The sequence below is a fragment of the Mustela nigripes genome, chromosome 6, assembly GCF_022355385.1.
Source record: "Mustela nigripes isolate SB6536 chromosome 6, MUSNIG.SB6536, whole genome shotgun sequence".
Taxonomy (NCBI): Eukaryota; Metazoa; Chordata; class Mammalia; order Carnivora; family Mustelidae; genus Mustela; species Mustela nigripes.
This window is the reverse complement of record NC_081562.1, coordinates 117,502,761-117,518,793: the sequence shown is the minus strand read 5'-3', so window position 1 is coordinate 117,518,793 and position 16,033 is coordinate 117,502,761. Positions and strand designations below refer to the sequence as shown.

Below are 16,033 nucleotides of genomic sequence, written 5' to 3'. Positions count from 1 at the left end.
GCCCTGTTCACAGTTAGCCCAAATCTGGACTCCTTCCTGGTTGCAACCCTGGATGGATCCTTGCTAGTCTGTTTGGTGATATGCTATTAATAGGATCAGCCAAGCACACCCCTACCACCAGAAATACAGACACACACACACACACACACACACACACGCACACACACAAGAGACACAGAGTAAGCCAAGCTGACCGTGGTTGAGAAGTTCAATTGTCCACCTGGAAGAAGCCAGGCCACTTGCTGGAACTATGGAGGCTGGGACCTCCTTCAGACCCCCGAAAGTAGGCTGCCTGGCTTTTTCTCATCTGCCTGTACAATTATGTCTTTGATGGAAGCTGGACCTCCTCTCTAGAGAGAAACCATTTCTTCTGGACAGACTCCGTAAGTGCCTGGGAAGCCAGATCTGCTCCAGTCCTGTCCTCCGCTCTTAGCACCTGTACGTATCGTCGACACGCCCCTGCCAGTGACCTGACCATCCCGGTCTGGCTGGCGATGTGAGGGTCACTGAACACTTACCAGCACCAAGCTACCTACCTACATTGTGAGATTTTGCTTGAGAGCCTCAAAATGTAGATTCTGAAGGGATACTGCCACAACAATGTTATTTACCTCAATGCCAATCCCAGTAACAGCAGAAGTGTGTGGTTTTATGTACAAGAGACATTAGCAGGATCCATCGCTTGCTGAGTGAGTAAGCTACGCAAGAAGAAACTGTGAGGACGGCAACAGGTTGGCTGACATTACTAGACCACGTAATAGTGTTAGTGCCCAAAATTCAGGACTGAGAGTTTAATAGAGAGAGAGACACTCACCCCCTGTCTGCTAAAGCTGACTCAGATGAAACATCGATTTCCTCCATGCAGCCCCCCCCCCCCCGCCAACCCCTCCACTGCCTGTCGTGTTTGCTGTGTACCATCTGGATCTTCTGGAACCGGTTTCCAAGTCCCCTGTCTAAACTGCTGACACCGCACAATGCTGACCTCCAGATTTCCAATTTTCTTTTCTTGCTCCCAATTTTCATTCTTAAGGAAGAGTCAGAACAGTGCCTATTAACATATTTTATCTTCCCTGTACTAGAGGTTTTCATGTTGAAAACTCTAGTTACAGCCTCTGGTTACACGCTGTCTTTTTTAAAAGAATATCTGCTTAACTTTAATCCATTACTTGAATCTGAAATATACTAAACTCGGTTGTTATATGGAGTCACCTGTGGAGAGTTTAATGGAAAAGCAAGGCAGCAAATTAGTGCCATATGATCAGCTTGGGTAATACTAAGTTTGTTTACCCAAGGCCCCTCTGAAGAATGGACTGTATTTTTAAGATATGACTGCTTTTCCATGTCTGCACAGAGGCTCGTCGTTCCTTACTGGACATTTAATTTTCCCCATATTCATTTTCCTCCTTACAGACAGCTCTTTGGCTATTCAGTATGTGCATAATGCAGAGAAAAATAATTATAGGTAAGGGGACACAGAAAATGTCATAATTAAACCATGCATTTGCAAAATACATTCAGTATACCCGAAACATCCTGATTGCTATAATCAGGTAGATTAGGTTTTCAGCAAATACTTTTTTAAACAGAGGTTTATCTGAAGTCAGAAGCAGAGAGGCAGCTCTCAGAATCACCTTATACCACGAAATTAACTAAATCTGCCTCCAATTATTTTTTTTTAAATCAGATATAAAGAGAAATCAAAATGTTAAATCAATGGGTCTGTGAAACATCAGGGCATTTTTCACGACCTTCTAGAACAGGTTTAATTTTCTCTCATCTGAACTCAACGTTAACAAAAGTCTCTGTGTGTCTCAATGGCAAATGCAAAAACTTACTGCCTCAAGATGTGATTTACACTTTTATGTCCCAGTTTGGAGATGAGAGTTCAGAGCAAACGTAGTCGCAGGGGTCAACGAAAGTAAAAGATCAATGCAGAGGATGGTGTTACCACAAGCTAAAAAACATTCCCTGTTTTTATAAAGGAAAAAAAAAAAAAAACACTGTCTGCCAAAAAATACAAAATGATGATCAAAAGGGATTTAAGCCAATTACTGGGGCGAAAACCCGGAGCTATAAAACAGAGTCAAGGACTGCAAATCCTCTTATTCTCTCTTTTTCTACGCCATGGTTTATATGCAAAATATTTCTCTCTGATCCCTGTCTAACTAATGGGCTCGTTGAGAGTTTGGGTGATTGTGCCGATTCGCTGAATGGTGACCTGCAGAGAATAAGTAAAAGACAAGGAAACCAATCTTATGGAAACAACAAAAAAAAATTAACTAGAGAATTAAAGCTTAATATAGCTTTATCCTCTAGAGAGCTCTGCCTGATTGCAGACAGAGCTTAAAACCAGGATTCGGAAGCACAACACACCAGTTCCCTTATGAGAGCTCTGCCCAAGATATGTTCAATAAATGGAAAACCACCTTTGCTGCCTGCCTTCTGTAATGAGAGAAGACAGGAAGGCAAATACTAGTCTGGGAGCCAGGGAAACGGGTTTTACTCTCCAACTCAGTTACTGGTTTTTAATGAAACAAAATCCAAGTTCTCAGGAGCTGTTTGCCTCAAACACACTCACCCCTCTTTCAACGATGAAAACAATGACCCCTTCCTTCCTTTCCTACAGAAATAAGCATTGAGCAAATTATGCTGTTCCTTCCTCCCACTTTCTGTCTGTCATCAGCAATGCCAGGGGCCCCGAGATGAAATCTGCCTCCTGTTCTGAGGGGACAGCAGGGAATGAGGAAGACAAAGGCAGCCAGTCAGGAGGGAACCTGATTAGAATCTGGGGTGGGGCGGGTGCCTGTGGGGAAGAAATTAGAAATGAAATTAAAGTCGTTAAGAAATTCTGCCTCAAACCACTTTCCTCTCCAGTGGTCTTCTCTAAGCCCCATTCTCGTGTAATTCTAGTCCTTTGACAAGGGAAACTGACACTTTTGATCTGGTAATTTAACGGCAATTTATTGTGAAGTGGTAATTTATTAAGTAAGAGTCAAGAGTGGAGAGAGCTCTCATAACCAAGGAGTGTTCCTGACTCAGGTCTTTCTAGACAGAACCGATGGGGCTTGATTTCAGGGATACCCAGAGCCTCACCAGACTTCTTTGAATTCCTGAATTCTTCTGTCCGCACTGTCCCACCCCGCTAACACACAGTCCACGCAGCAAAACTGGAAGTAAGTCTTAAAATGTAGATACCCTGAGGTCATCTTCTGTTGATTTAAATTCATAGTAAGCTATAACTGATTGATCTCTTTCTCTGAAGAGCCCTACAGCACAACAGGAAGCTGGAAAAACCCTATTACTTCATTTGGCCCCAGGCCAGGTCTTAATCTTAAATTTCTGCAAAGATACTCTTAGTCTGCAATGACTGTGTTGAATGTGCGTGGCCACATCCTGAAGAATAGGTCAATTTTGTGGGGATGAAGACAGCAGTTGTGGGTATAGACCAAAGACCCCGAGAATCAAGCTGTATTTCTTGAGAAGTCACTGTGTCTTGGGCGTCAGGCAATAAATTATCCCGTCTGCCTTCTGCCCGCAGATTCCTCTAATCCTTGTAGGGCAGGTTTTGCAAAGATCCTCTTTTCCTTTCTTCCCTTCCTTGGTATCACTTCATGACCTGTTCCCCTTCCCCAAAGGGATGAGTTCTTGTTACAGGCTGATGAGATCCCAGGTGACTCTCAAGGACAGGTGAGTAGAAGGGCTCAGTCTTCTCCTTTAAAAGCAAAGTGTGGCTCTGGTTCTTGCCTCAGTGGGCCCAAGGGACAGGTGTTCCTGGGTCGGAGACAGTCCAGCCATCCCTCCCTTACTCCTTATATACTTTCTCTTCTTTCCAGGAGCCAAGGCCCAGTACAGCTTAGGCCCGCTGAGCACAGAGCATCTGGAGAAACATATACTCTCTCTTGCTGCCTTCTCTAGTTCAGTTTCCCTACTGCTGTCCAGGCTGCCTTGGCTCTGAGAGGTCTAAAACTCATTGGAGCATATAGAGTCTTTTGGCTAACCTAGGAGTCAGCAAACCATGGCCCGTGTGCCAATCCAGCCCACTGCGTGTTTTTGTAGAGTTTTATTGGAATCCTGCCATGCCCATTCATCTGTCTATTGTCTCTGGCGGCTGCTACCATGGCAGAGTTGAGTCGTTGTGACAGAGACCATACGGCTCATCAACAAAGCCAAAAATAAGTTACTAACTGGCCCTTAATGGAAAAAGTTTGCCAACCCTTGGTTTAGACCACTGTAAAATGGAGCTGAAATATTCAGTATTTGGTGACCTGTGGCTGAAACATTCCTGACAAACAGACTGAGGTTTCAACGTGAGACTGAGCAGAAGTTATTTGGGACCATCTAGATTCGGTTTGGGGGCGAAAATGGATATTCTGCGTCATCTGGCCCAACTCAATGGATTGATCCATATTGGGGTTTTGAGACAATGCTACATTTAATTACAAACTATTATTCTCCTTCAATTTGTCCTTGTTTTTCTCAGGCCATGAGGGTCTGGATCTGACAGAACTGGCAGTATTATAGAACGTTCCAGCATCCCCCCTACAAAAAGAATCCCAAACAAATGGTTTTCAGAATCCTCAGCTGAGAGAATGATGGGACGCATCTTGGTCCCAGTCTCCTCAGTCCCTCTGGAAACTTATACATGAAAGGTAGCCATGGTCAGTCTCAGGACCCAAATATTCTTGGGCTCCCTGACCATAATGCCGTTGAATGGCACCCAATCTTAGTCTCCGTCTCTATGTAAAAGAACTACATTGGTTATGTCACTCAAATGTGCACCTTTCATAAATACCCAGCACAGTAGGCCTTCTGATAGGGACGTGATTTCTGCTTTCATGGAAGTTACTCTACAACCCAAAGGAACAGATAAGAAAATACAAACACACACGCATTCCATTCTGCACAGCAAAGGAAACCATCAACAAAATGAAGGGCAACCTACCAAATGAGAGAAAATATCTGCAAAGGATGTATTTGATAAAGGGTTCGTATCCAAAATATACAAAGAACTCATACAACTCAATAGTAAAACACCCAAATCACCCAATTTAAAAATGGGCAGAGTATCTGAATAGATATTTTGTCCAAAGAAGACACACACATGGCCCACAAGTACATGAAGAGGTATTGAACACCACTAACCATCAGGGAAATGTAAATCAAAACTATAAGGATATCACCTCGCGGCTGTCAGAATAGTCATTATGGAAAGGACGAGAAATGACAAGCATTGGTGAGGACGTGGAGAAAAGGATAGCCTTGTGCACAGGTGGTGGGAACGTAAATCGATACAACCATAGCGGAAAACATTAGGAAGGTTCTTTTAAAAGTTAAAAATAGGGGCCCCTGGGTGGCTCAGTTGTTAAGCATCTGGCTTTGGCTCAGGTCATGATCCCAGGGTCCTGGGATTGAGCCCCGCATCGGGCTCTCTGCTGCTCGGGAAACCCGTTCTCCCTCTTCCTCTCCCCCTGCTTGTGTTCTCTCTCTCACTGAGTCTCTCTCTGTCAAAAAAATAAAAAATCTTTAAAAAAAAAAAAGTTAAAAATAGACTGAATGTAAAAATAGAAAAATAAAAAATACAACCCAACAATTCCACTTCTGGGTACTGCTCCAAAGAAAATGACAACACTGATTTGGAAAGATATTTGCACCCCCGTGTTCACCACAACATTATTTACAATGGCTAAAATGTAGAAACAACCCAAGTGTCCTATCGACAGATGAATGGATAAAGAAGATGTGTGATGTACACACACGTGCACATACACACACACCATATAGGCACAAAACGGAAACAGAATGGATTATACCTCAGCCATAAAAAAGAAGGAAATCCTGCCATTTGTGACAACATGGATGGGCCCCCGAGGGCATTATGCTAAGTGAACTAAGTAAGACAAAGAAAGACACATGAGCTCACTTATATGTAGATTTTTAAAAAAACAAACAGGGTCCCCTGGGTGGCTCAGTTGGTTGAGCAACTGCTGTTCAGCTCAGGTCATGATCCCGGACTTGCAGGATCTCGTCCCGCCTCGGGCTCCTGGCGCCTTGGGGAGTCGGCTTCTCCCACTGACCTTCTCCTCTCTCATGCTCTCTCTCACTTATTCTCTCTCAAATAAATAAATAAAATCTTTTGAAAAATAAAAATAAAAATAAAAAAACAAACAAATGAGAAAAAGCACCAAACCCAACTCATAAATACAGAGAACAGACCCATGGTTGCCAGAGGTGGGGGGAAGGGGTGCGGAGGGGGGACGGGAATGGGAGAAATGGATGAAAGTTGCTCAAAAGGGACAAACTTCCCGCTATAAGACACAGAAATCCCAGGGATGGAATGTAGGGCACGGACACTAAGTTAATAATGCTGTACCGCATACTTGGAAGTCGCTAAGAGAGTAGACCTTCCAAGTTGTCATCGTAGGGAAAAACGATCCTATAAATGGGACCACGCTGATGGATGGCCGTGAACTAGGCTTACGGTGGCGATCACTCCACAAGGCCCACAAACACCGGACCATGTCCTGCATTAATTATGCCCACTTTCCAACAGTCATTTAAACTGCATCCCCGCAGCGTCAGAACTAAACGTCGAGGGAGCTCTCGAGGGGCAAGTGGCCGATCTGAACGGGGTTATCAGGCCAAGTTACACTCAGGAGCTCCGGTTAGAACAAACCTTCCAAACACCTGTGTTTCCTGGGGAGGAAGGCAAGAGCAGGGGAGCTCGGCGGCACTCGAGAACGGTTGTGACGGTCCATAACGATGCTAAATGACAGCAGGGAAGAAAGGTCACGTGCGGAGTCTCAGAAGGAGCACTAAGAGCACCACGTGTAAATACCAACCTTGAACGAGGGCAGTGTTTTTTCCAGTTTAGAAAAATCTTTCACTTACCCACCAGGAAACATGATAAAATATATAAAGCTGCCGTTTCCACAGGCCTGTGACAATTTTTTTCTGGCTTAGACATTTGTGTCTCTATAAGAATGAAAAACTAGGGCAATGAAAAACGAAACTGGAGCTCCAAAGCCATCGTTACCTGATGCACCTGCAAGCTGGAAAGATTGCCATATCCAGCCCCGCAGGACCGTCCTCTGATGGCTAATGTCAGTACGTGTCAGCAAAGCGCATCCCTGGAACAGGTGATTTACATTAGAGCCCTGGTTTGGAGACAGAACATCTGAAAGCAGGTTTGTGGTTGAGGCCATCAACTCTACAGAGGGATTGGGAATAAAACAGCCTTGAAAGAAAATGAGGATCAATAGAAAGAGAATTGCTTTGCCGCGAGAAAAACTAGACAGTGCAGGAGATGGATGCCTAGGACAGCTCGGAGGTGGCTCCTGCGGGAGGGGGCCTCTTTGTTCTACCGCACATTGATCATATAATTTTATAGCTGCGGGTCCTTAGATATAATCTGGTTCACTTTCCTATTTGACAAAGGAGGAATGTACGCACGTCCGTGCAAATACCGGCTCCTCCAAGAGCTCTCTCTGCTGATACAAAGGATGCCAGCGGATGGGCAGATGAACCTTCCCGTCTTCTGGGGGTTCTCCGTTCCGCTAACGGAACTGAGATGTACATAAATGTCGCGGGAGAGGAAATGTGTACTTGCATTTCGATTCAGTGCTATGATTACTAAGGGGAAGAAAAATCTTCCTGTTGAGAAGAGAGTGGGGGTGGGAGGGGGGGGTTGGGGTGGCGGTGGGAAGGCGCAGAGAGGGGTTTAGTGAGAATTCTCAGCTGAAACTGGAAAGTATCCAACCTGGGTCAGGACTAGGCAGGGCTGGAGACACAGTAGGAAACACGACAGACAGCCCATGTCTGTGAATAATATGGTGTTGCGGGGGTGGAATTTTTTTTTTTTTTTAACTGGCTTGAAGAAAGGAGAGTGATCAATGGATCTCTCTAGGTACCCTCTCTCTCACTGCATCAAAGAGGGGAGGTGAGGTTAAGCAAGGGCTTTGCATGAGAATGGACGGGAAACCTGTACCCTGAGCCCTCTCCTTAAGCATCCTCTACAGCTGTGATTCCAGGATTCTGACCCTTTGAGCCTGAACACATGTGTGGGAGTGTAGGCAGGTAAGTAGCACATTCTGCTTTCTCTTCCCAAATGTTGGAATAAAAGTGGCATGTGATCCTTCTCTATTTGGGGAAAACAGCTTCCCTGTGGTCTCTGACCTTTGAGAGATGTTACCTGATCACAGGAGGAGTTTTTTCCTTTGTTCCTTTTTTTTCTTTTTTTTTTAAAGATTTATTTATTTACTTTAGAGAGAGGTGGGGAGGAACAGAAGGAGAGGCAGAAAGAATCTCAAGCAGATGCCATGCTGAGTGTGGAGACTTATACGGGGCTCGAACTCACCACCCTGAGATCGCAACCTGAGCTGAAACCAAGAGTTGAACGCCCAACTGACTGGGCCACCCAGGCACCTCCACTGTGTTTCTCCTAACAGGAGATTCAAATGATCTGGATTTGTTGGTTTTCTACTTGATAATTTGCTAGTTCAGCCCACAAGTGAAACAGACCCACCCAGGATGGAGGGCCGGAGAACATAACTTCACCTGAGCATTTCTCTACTGACTCTTTGTGTCAGTGGAGTGGAGACAATTCATGAGAGGATTTTTGTTTTGTTTTTCAATGCTGGAATGAGACAAAAATGTGATGTCAGCAGCATCCAAACCACAGATAACAGGATTTCTCTACTTTACATTTTGATGTGATTTTATAATAACCTTTGTCATTATTAGTTATGTCATGGGCTACATTAGTCATGCTTTGTGAAAAAATAGATTGTTCTCCAATATAATAAATTATTTAAAAGGCCCAGGTCTTGTATTCACTTTTCATAAACACATAATTCATTCTACCTTGAGAATTATTACTGGGTGTTCTATTTTTGTAGCCTACATCCCCCTGCTCTGAATTTTTTTTTTTTTTAAGTACCCAGCAGTAACTGGGTCACAATTCTTCAGACTTCCCTGAGGGAAAAGGAAGAATGATGTGGTATACATTTTTCCCATCTGAGACATAGTTAAGTTAAGGCAACATGCTTCATCAAGTTACCAATGTACCAAAAAAAGGTGCTATGTCAGGACAGTATATGACATCATCTCATAAGTGCTCTGGCTCTTCAAAGTTGAGTTAGCCAAACCCAAGTCAACTTTGTGGCCAGTGGGAGCAATAGCACCACCACCTACATCATAGAGCTGTTGGAAAGATCCAATGAGCTTTTTAATATAAAGCACTTAGCATAACGCCTGGCACAGAGAAAGCACGAGTAATTCTTCTGTCACCCTCAAAGAGGACTAATCCCTGATCTACAGAAGGCCAGCCTACCCTCAGTGGACACCCACAGAGCTTCACCATAACCTCTCCCCACTCCCCACGTACTGACATTAGCCATCAGAGGACGGTCCTGCGGGGCTGACGAGTCTCTACACATGGCCTTCATTCAAAATTACAGAGCATGTTTTCCTCTGTGAATGTGGAATTCATCTTGGGAGATTTATCAGGCATGTGAAAGGGGAGTGTCTCCTAGATGAACTAGAGCAAAAGCAATGAGAAAGAAAGAAACGAGGCCAAGCAGTTACTTAAAACATGTTAGGATCTGGGCTATTTTTTTCCATCAACATGTGCTGTTCTCATTAATGGGAATTTCTCACACACTCCGTAGGGGAAAAGGCAAAAGTGTATCTTGTTGTACTGTTATGACTCATCCAAACATTTAAGGGATATGATAACCCCTAAAGTTCCTCCAGACTATAATCACATCTTTGTGAGGTCACATGCTCGTGACCTAAGACTTCTCTGACCTTTGAAATATCACTAAGCCTCCTTTAAATTTTTTTCCCCCAATCATGAGGCAAGTTTATAATATGCACTTTGTCATATGAGATTTGAAAACATCTGTCAAGGCCACTTCTATTTTCTTGTGAGTCAAAGCATTAGCCTAAATAATAAATGAGAGGTGGACTATGGCCAATGGGCCAAATCCAGGCCGCTGCCTGTTTTTGTAAATAAAGTTTTATTTATCACAGCGGAGCTCAGTCATTTGCATATACCCTAGGGTTACTTTCACCGTCACCTTGACAGAGTTGAGTAGTTAAGTTACAGCAGAGGTTGTGTGCCCCCCCCCCCAAACCTGAAGTATTTACTCTCTTTGCCAATCCCTGATCTAGATCATTCTCTTGTGTAGAAAGAATAATTTCTGCTTGAATAGTAGGTACCTATTTGATTCCCAGAGAATTTAAAAACGTTCCATGTTATCAAATCCACTCACTTTGTGGGTTAGAGCAGGAATGAGAACCTGAGGGTGAAATGATTCAACGGGGAGCCAGGAGTCATTCATTCATTCCACATCACACAGCCCCACCACTGTGATAAATACTGTGGCATTTGGGTGTGAACAAAACACATAAAGCCTCTGGCCTCACGGAGTGTAAAATTGATGAGGGGGAGACAAACACTGACCACTTCATTGTTTCTTCATTAACTCATGCGTTATCTGTTATGTGTCAGGAAATATCTTGGGCACTGGTGTACTCCAGTTATCACACAAACCATATATTCTAATGGCGGAAGAGAGAGAATGAGTTTACGTATGGAAATAGCAGGTATTGGTAAGTGCTACCAAGAGAATATTAGTTGAACTATATGAAATTAAGATTTTTATCGGCCCCAAATGGCTACATATGGCAATTTTATATAGTTCCGTCTATCAGGGAGAAATGCTAGCAAGTGACTTTGGGCAACTTTAAATTAAGGCGGTCAGAGAAGGCTTCTCGGAGGAGGAGGCACTTGAGCTAAGAGTTACATGACAAGCAGCCTCTGGCCCGGCAAACAGCTCAGGAGCAGATTTCCAGGCCAGGAAAAAGAGTTGCTGATGCAAATATCCTAAGGCCAAATTAAGCTTGGCTTGTCTGAGGAGGAGAAAGCAGACCAGAGAGGTTGGAGGAAGACGAGCTGTGGGAGAGAGGGAGGAGGTAGGCCAGAGAGGTAGTGGAGGGTTAGGTCAGACGCGGTCTCGTAGGTCAGGATGAGGACACCGGCTTTTATGTGACGAGTAAAGGGGAAGCTTTTAAACAGCAAAGTTACAGGATCTGATTTATGGCTTTTGAAGTGTTCTCATTCCTCTCGTGTGGAAAACAGACTTAGAAGAGCAAGAATGGAAGCCGAGAAACATGTTGGGAGGGAGTGCGGGGTTCTGAGCAAAACAAAACCACAGCGAGGAAAATGCAGGAACGCGGCGAGTCCGTGTCCGGGAGCTGAAATCAACCAGAGCTGGGGATCGTGAGGATGGAATTAAGAGAGAAAATGAGTGACTGCGAGATGCGCAGCTTTCTGATTTGAGTACCTGGCTGGACAGCCCTGTGATTCCCACGCCTGTGAGTACCGGAAAAGAGCCAGGTCTTGGGGGAGATGATAGGCACAGTTTGCAACCTTGAGTCATTTTTGGGACATACAGCTGGCTATGCTGAGGAGACTTGTGGGAGCTCTGAGCGCTGGTCTGGGCTGAGTGTCTTAAATCGGGGGAGGACGGATGGGGAAAGAGAAGAGAAGGTGCCCCTCAAAAGATAGGGGAGTGGAGATAACTTGTTCCACTGATGAGTTCTTTGACCTCATTTATCACTTCATCTTCTGGGCTCAACTCCCTCATCTCTAAATGGGAGAGTTAAACCAGATTTGGTATATTCTAGACTCTTGCACAGAAGTGACGCAGGGGCTGGCTGGGCTGGGGCACAGGGAGAGCCCGGGTATTCGAAGCTCCGCCCAGTTAATTCCCCTCAACTGTCAACGTCTTTCCCTCAAGAAGTATCAGTGACTATCCCTCAAGAAGTATCAGTGACTATTAAATCTCGTATCAATCATATGGCCAGGATTGTTCCTTTCATTGTCACTTCCTTTCTCCTCCTCTGTGTGCTGTGAATATTTTTTCTTGATTTAGAGGATTTTGATTCTCTGAGTGATGCTTTTGTGTTTATGCATTCTTGATGGTCAAGAAGGGAATCTTCCTGTTGAAAATGATTGGCGTGTGTTTTGGTGGAAGTGATGCCTTTTGAAGTAGACGCTATTGAGAACAGCCCACAGCACCCTTCCCAACCTTGATTTTTCCATTTGACAAAAAGGACCAAAGACGGAAGGACTTCGAATGTGCAGTTCTTGAGAAAGGTTTATGACCGAACTTGGGGGCCCACCACCAGGTCTTGTGCTGAAACGCTGAAATGTGACGTAAGCAGACTTAACAATCATGCATTGCGATCACTTTCCAGGAGCAAGAGGTGCGGCAGAACTCTAGGTGCGTGGCCTGGAGCAAACGCCTGAAAATACTCCAGATTACATGAGTCTGAAAGCCTGTCCCCTAGCATATACCAAGCCTTCTGCTTATCTGTTAGTCAGACAAGGCCAGCGATGGTGCTCCCTTTCTGTACTGAAATGGGCGCTCTCACATCTGGATTTCTCTAGCCTTCTATTGGCATAACTCCTATCAAGTACAACCCTGTACATTAGCACACACCTCTTCATTCTCCTGCTAGATTATCCTATTTATAAGGTCATGTTCTATCGTTGCTCCTCCCACATACGCTAGGCAGCCACTTACTGCTGGCCAGCAAATGGTTCAATGAATCAGAAATTAGCCAAAAGGATGCCTCATTATACACAACTATGGAATTTAAAATGCAATCCATAAACACTAGTCCCTTTATAATTCCTTACCCCAGAAAAGGATTTAGTCCCTTTATAATTCCTTACCCCAGAAAAGGATTAAACACAGTTAAAAGTTGATGGAATAATGCTTGCCAAGAAGAGGTGTGGACAGAATGAACTTGGAATACCCCAAGAGGTCAGTGTAAAAATGATGCCCTTTCTCAGGCCTTGCCGGTCTAAGTTTGTGAAGCTCTACTCATTCTAGGCATAAAATCAAGTTCAGTATGTTAGCCACACATTGAGGGGAAAGAAAACATTATTACTGAGTTTTTAATGGGTTAAGACCCGGGATATTATTAAAAAGGCCTTTGGAGGGCTGCATTGCCACAATTTATAACCGTGGTCACACACATTCCTGAGAGAGAATTCACCTTATCCACTTGTGCAATAATGTTAATAAGTTATTCATCCAAAACAATGTTTTTAAGAGCACTCTTAAGACATATTTCAACTTTAAAAGTAGGTTACTAATCCAGTTAAAGAAAAAGGACAATAAAATTTACTTTAATAGCTACATCAAAAGAACATTTACAGAGGTACTTTGCCATCTCTCCATTAAAATTAATTTTAAACCGACAAGCAGAAGAAAGTATCACAGACAAACCTGTAAAAACGTGCATGCCCTTTCATCTAGAAATCCTGGGAACATTTAATGAAAGCAAAAAGCTATACGCGCGGATCCTTCAGTAACCTTTCTAAAATGTCACCTACTTCGGGAACCCTTTACTGATGTTCCGAATGGACAGTCTGCCTCCTCTGGAACCCCAGTGATCTCTTGTACCTTTCCTGTAGCATTTTACCTGGTCTCACCTGCTTCTGAACAATGGACTTCTTCCTTTAGGGACTCTAAATACCTCAACAGGTACATGAACAATAAATACTACATCTCAGTATGTTGTCCTTTAGTAAGAAAATAAAAAACATCCTGCCCTTTTCTTACTCTTCAAAAAAGTTAAATACTTTCAACCTATCACTAATAGTTTAAGCATCCCTTTTCAAAAGAGTTGTTTCCAAATAAATAAATGAGTTGAAAAGCCTACTTAGCTCACACACACACACACACACACACACACACACTTTTACATATATATACTGAGCTATCAGCACAAAGATGTTCCTTGTGTTGTTGTTCATACAAATCAAAGACTGGAAACAATCTAAATCTTCAACGGAAAAAGTAAGTAATTTAGTAAAATGAGGTATATCAACATCATGGCGCCTTATTTCGTTACTGAAATTATGGTTACGAAGAGTAGGCAGAAACATGGAAATACGTTTGATAGTTAACTAGAGAAAGCAGATTTTAAAATAGCACGGACTGTATGACGTACCTATATAGCGTGAAGTTCTCAAAAACAAGATGTACAAATCTTAAATAAGGAAAATAAACTGAAGATGGGCCCTTTTTGCTTTTAAAAAATAATAAAATGAGACAAACACTAAGGGAGCACTCTTAAAAGGCAAATAAGTAATCGCTAATTAATACAAGATAACTGTCAGGAAAAAGAGGTCCCAGGAAGGCACACACTTCTCTTCCTTCTTTGGGTCTTGGTTTAGTTCCATGTTTTGGGGGGGGGGGGGTGTTAGGCATTTGGGACAGCACGACATCATGTAGAACGACTTTTGATAAAAATCCCTCAATTTAACACTTTCCTATTTCAAAAATTGACCCAAATGTTTTTTGTTGTTGTTGTTGTTGTTGTTGTTGTTTTGTTTTCTGGGAAACAGCATTTGGTGTTCGGTGAAACCTGGGATTCAGCATGAACCCTACCAAGGGGTCAACTCAGACCCAAGCTGGGGTGATGCATGAACCCCGCCCCTGCGCTGTCCTTGCATTCTCAGTTTCCTGGGCCTCTGAGAGATGAAGAGGTCGGAGTTCACCTTTTTAGGGTCAGTCGGAGAAGACCTCAGCTCATCAGTTGTACTCATTCAGTTTTAGGGTCTGCGGAGCCTTTCCTAGGGCTGGCTCTGCCAAGGTAGACCCCGGCAAGGGGAGGAGAGCCGGTGAGAGGAGGAAGGAACCCACGTCTCCCCGGACTCCCGCAGCAGGGACACCGTTTTCTGGAAGAAGTCCCCGCAGCGGGGGGGGGGCACAGCCCGGCTCCCGACCGAGCGCCCCGGGGGACGCAGGCGCGAGCGTGGGCGCGGGGTCCGCGGGGGAGCCGGGGGCGGCCCCCCAACTTCGCGAGCGCGGGCCCCGCCCCGACGCCCGCACCCCGCCCCGCGGACGAGGCCTCCCCGCGCTCCCCGGGGGCGCCCGGGGCTGGGCGCAGCGGGCCCAGCCCGTCCCGCCGCCGGCCCCGCGCCGACGGCTCGGAGCGCACGGGCTTCCCCCGCGGGCGGGGACGCACGGGGCGGCGAGCGGGGCCGGCCGGGGAGAGAAAGAAAAGCAGGCCTACCTACCTTCAAACTTTCCAGGCTCTGAGTGGCTCCGAGTCGGAGATTAGGGACACCATGGTCTAGGGGCGGGAGGCGAGCGCAGGCCCCGGGGCGGGGAGCGGGGCGAGGGGGCTCGCGGCGGGCCGGGCGGGCGGGCGGCGGGGGGCGCCGGCTGTGCGCAGCGCCCCGGGCCGGTGAGCGCGGGCGCGTCCCGGCCGCTCTCCACCCCCACGGCCACCCCGCGCTGGGTCCCTCCCAGGCCGGGCTCAGTTCTCCGCACCACCTTCTCCAGCCCCTGTAATCTGCTCCGACTGATCAAATTTGACCTTTTTGTAGCCCACTTTATTCCAAGCACAGCTCTCGGCTAAATCTCTCTTTATTAACACCGTCCTCCTCGGCTTTCTTTTGGAACAAACACAGATCAAGCCCGAAGCCTCCAGACTTCCCCAGCAATCATTTACAGATTACGGCGAGCTGCAGGCAGCCTCCTCCTCTGGGGCACTCCTCCTGCCTCGCAGATTTTTGCTTTCACATTCCTGTCAGAAGACTGGTTAGTTTCCTTCTTCCTCGTGAGTGTGTGTGTGTGTGTGTGTGTGTGTGTGTGAGTGTGAGTGTGTGTGTGAGTGTGCGCGGCTTGGGTTCTGGGACACAAGCATCCCCGTCTCAGAGCTTCCCTCAGAGGCTGGAACTACATGACTGCTAGGATTTGTTGTTTCAAAAAATAATTTGGAATCGAGCTGTTAACAAGCTAGAATTTACTGTGTGTTTGCTGGCAGTGACTCTGCTACACCGGGATTTTTTTTTTTTTTTCCCTTCTCCTTTCTTGTGTTTGTAAATAGCATGCAAGAGGGCATGGAGAGTCTCTCTGAACACGAACCGAAAAGGGTGTGTGCTTTTCTCCCTCAATTTGTGCATCTTTTGTCCTTTCTTTAAAGCTGAACATCTTTTCGAGGATCA

General features: G+C 45.3%; 1 protein-coding gene across 1 annotated transcript in view; it reads right to left on the bottom strand.

Moving 5' to 3' along the window:
- CELF2 (CUGBP Elav-like family member 2) overlaps positions 1-15,201 on the bottom strand; it is a 507,218-nt gene extending 492,017 nt beyond the window's left edge. The window contains exon 1 of the mRNA XM_059404082.1: positions 15,101-15,201. The gene's annotated coding sequence lies outside the window, so the exon portion shown is untranslated. The remainder of the gene's footprint in view (positions 1-15,100) is intronic.
- Positions 15,202-16,033: the final 832 nt, after the last annotated feature.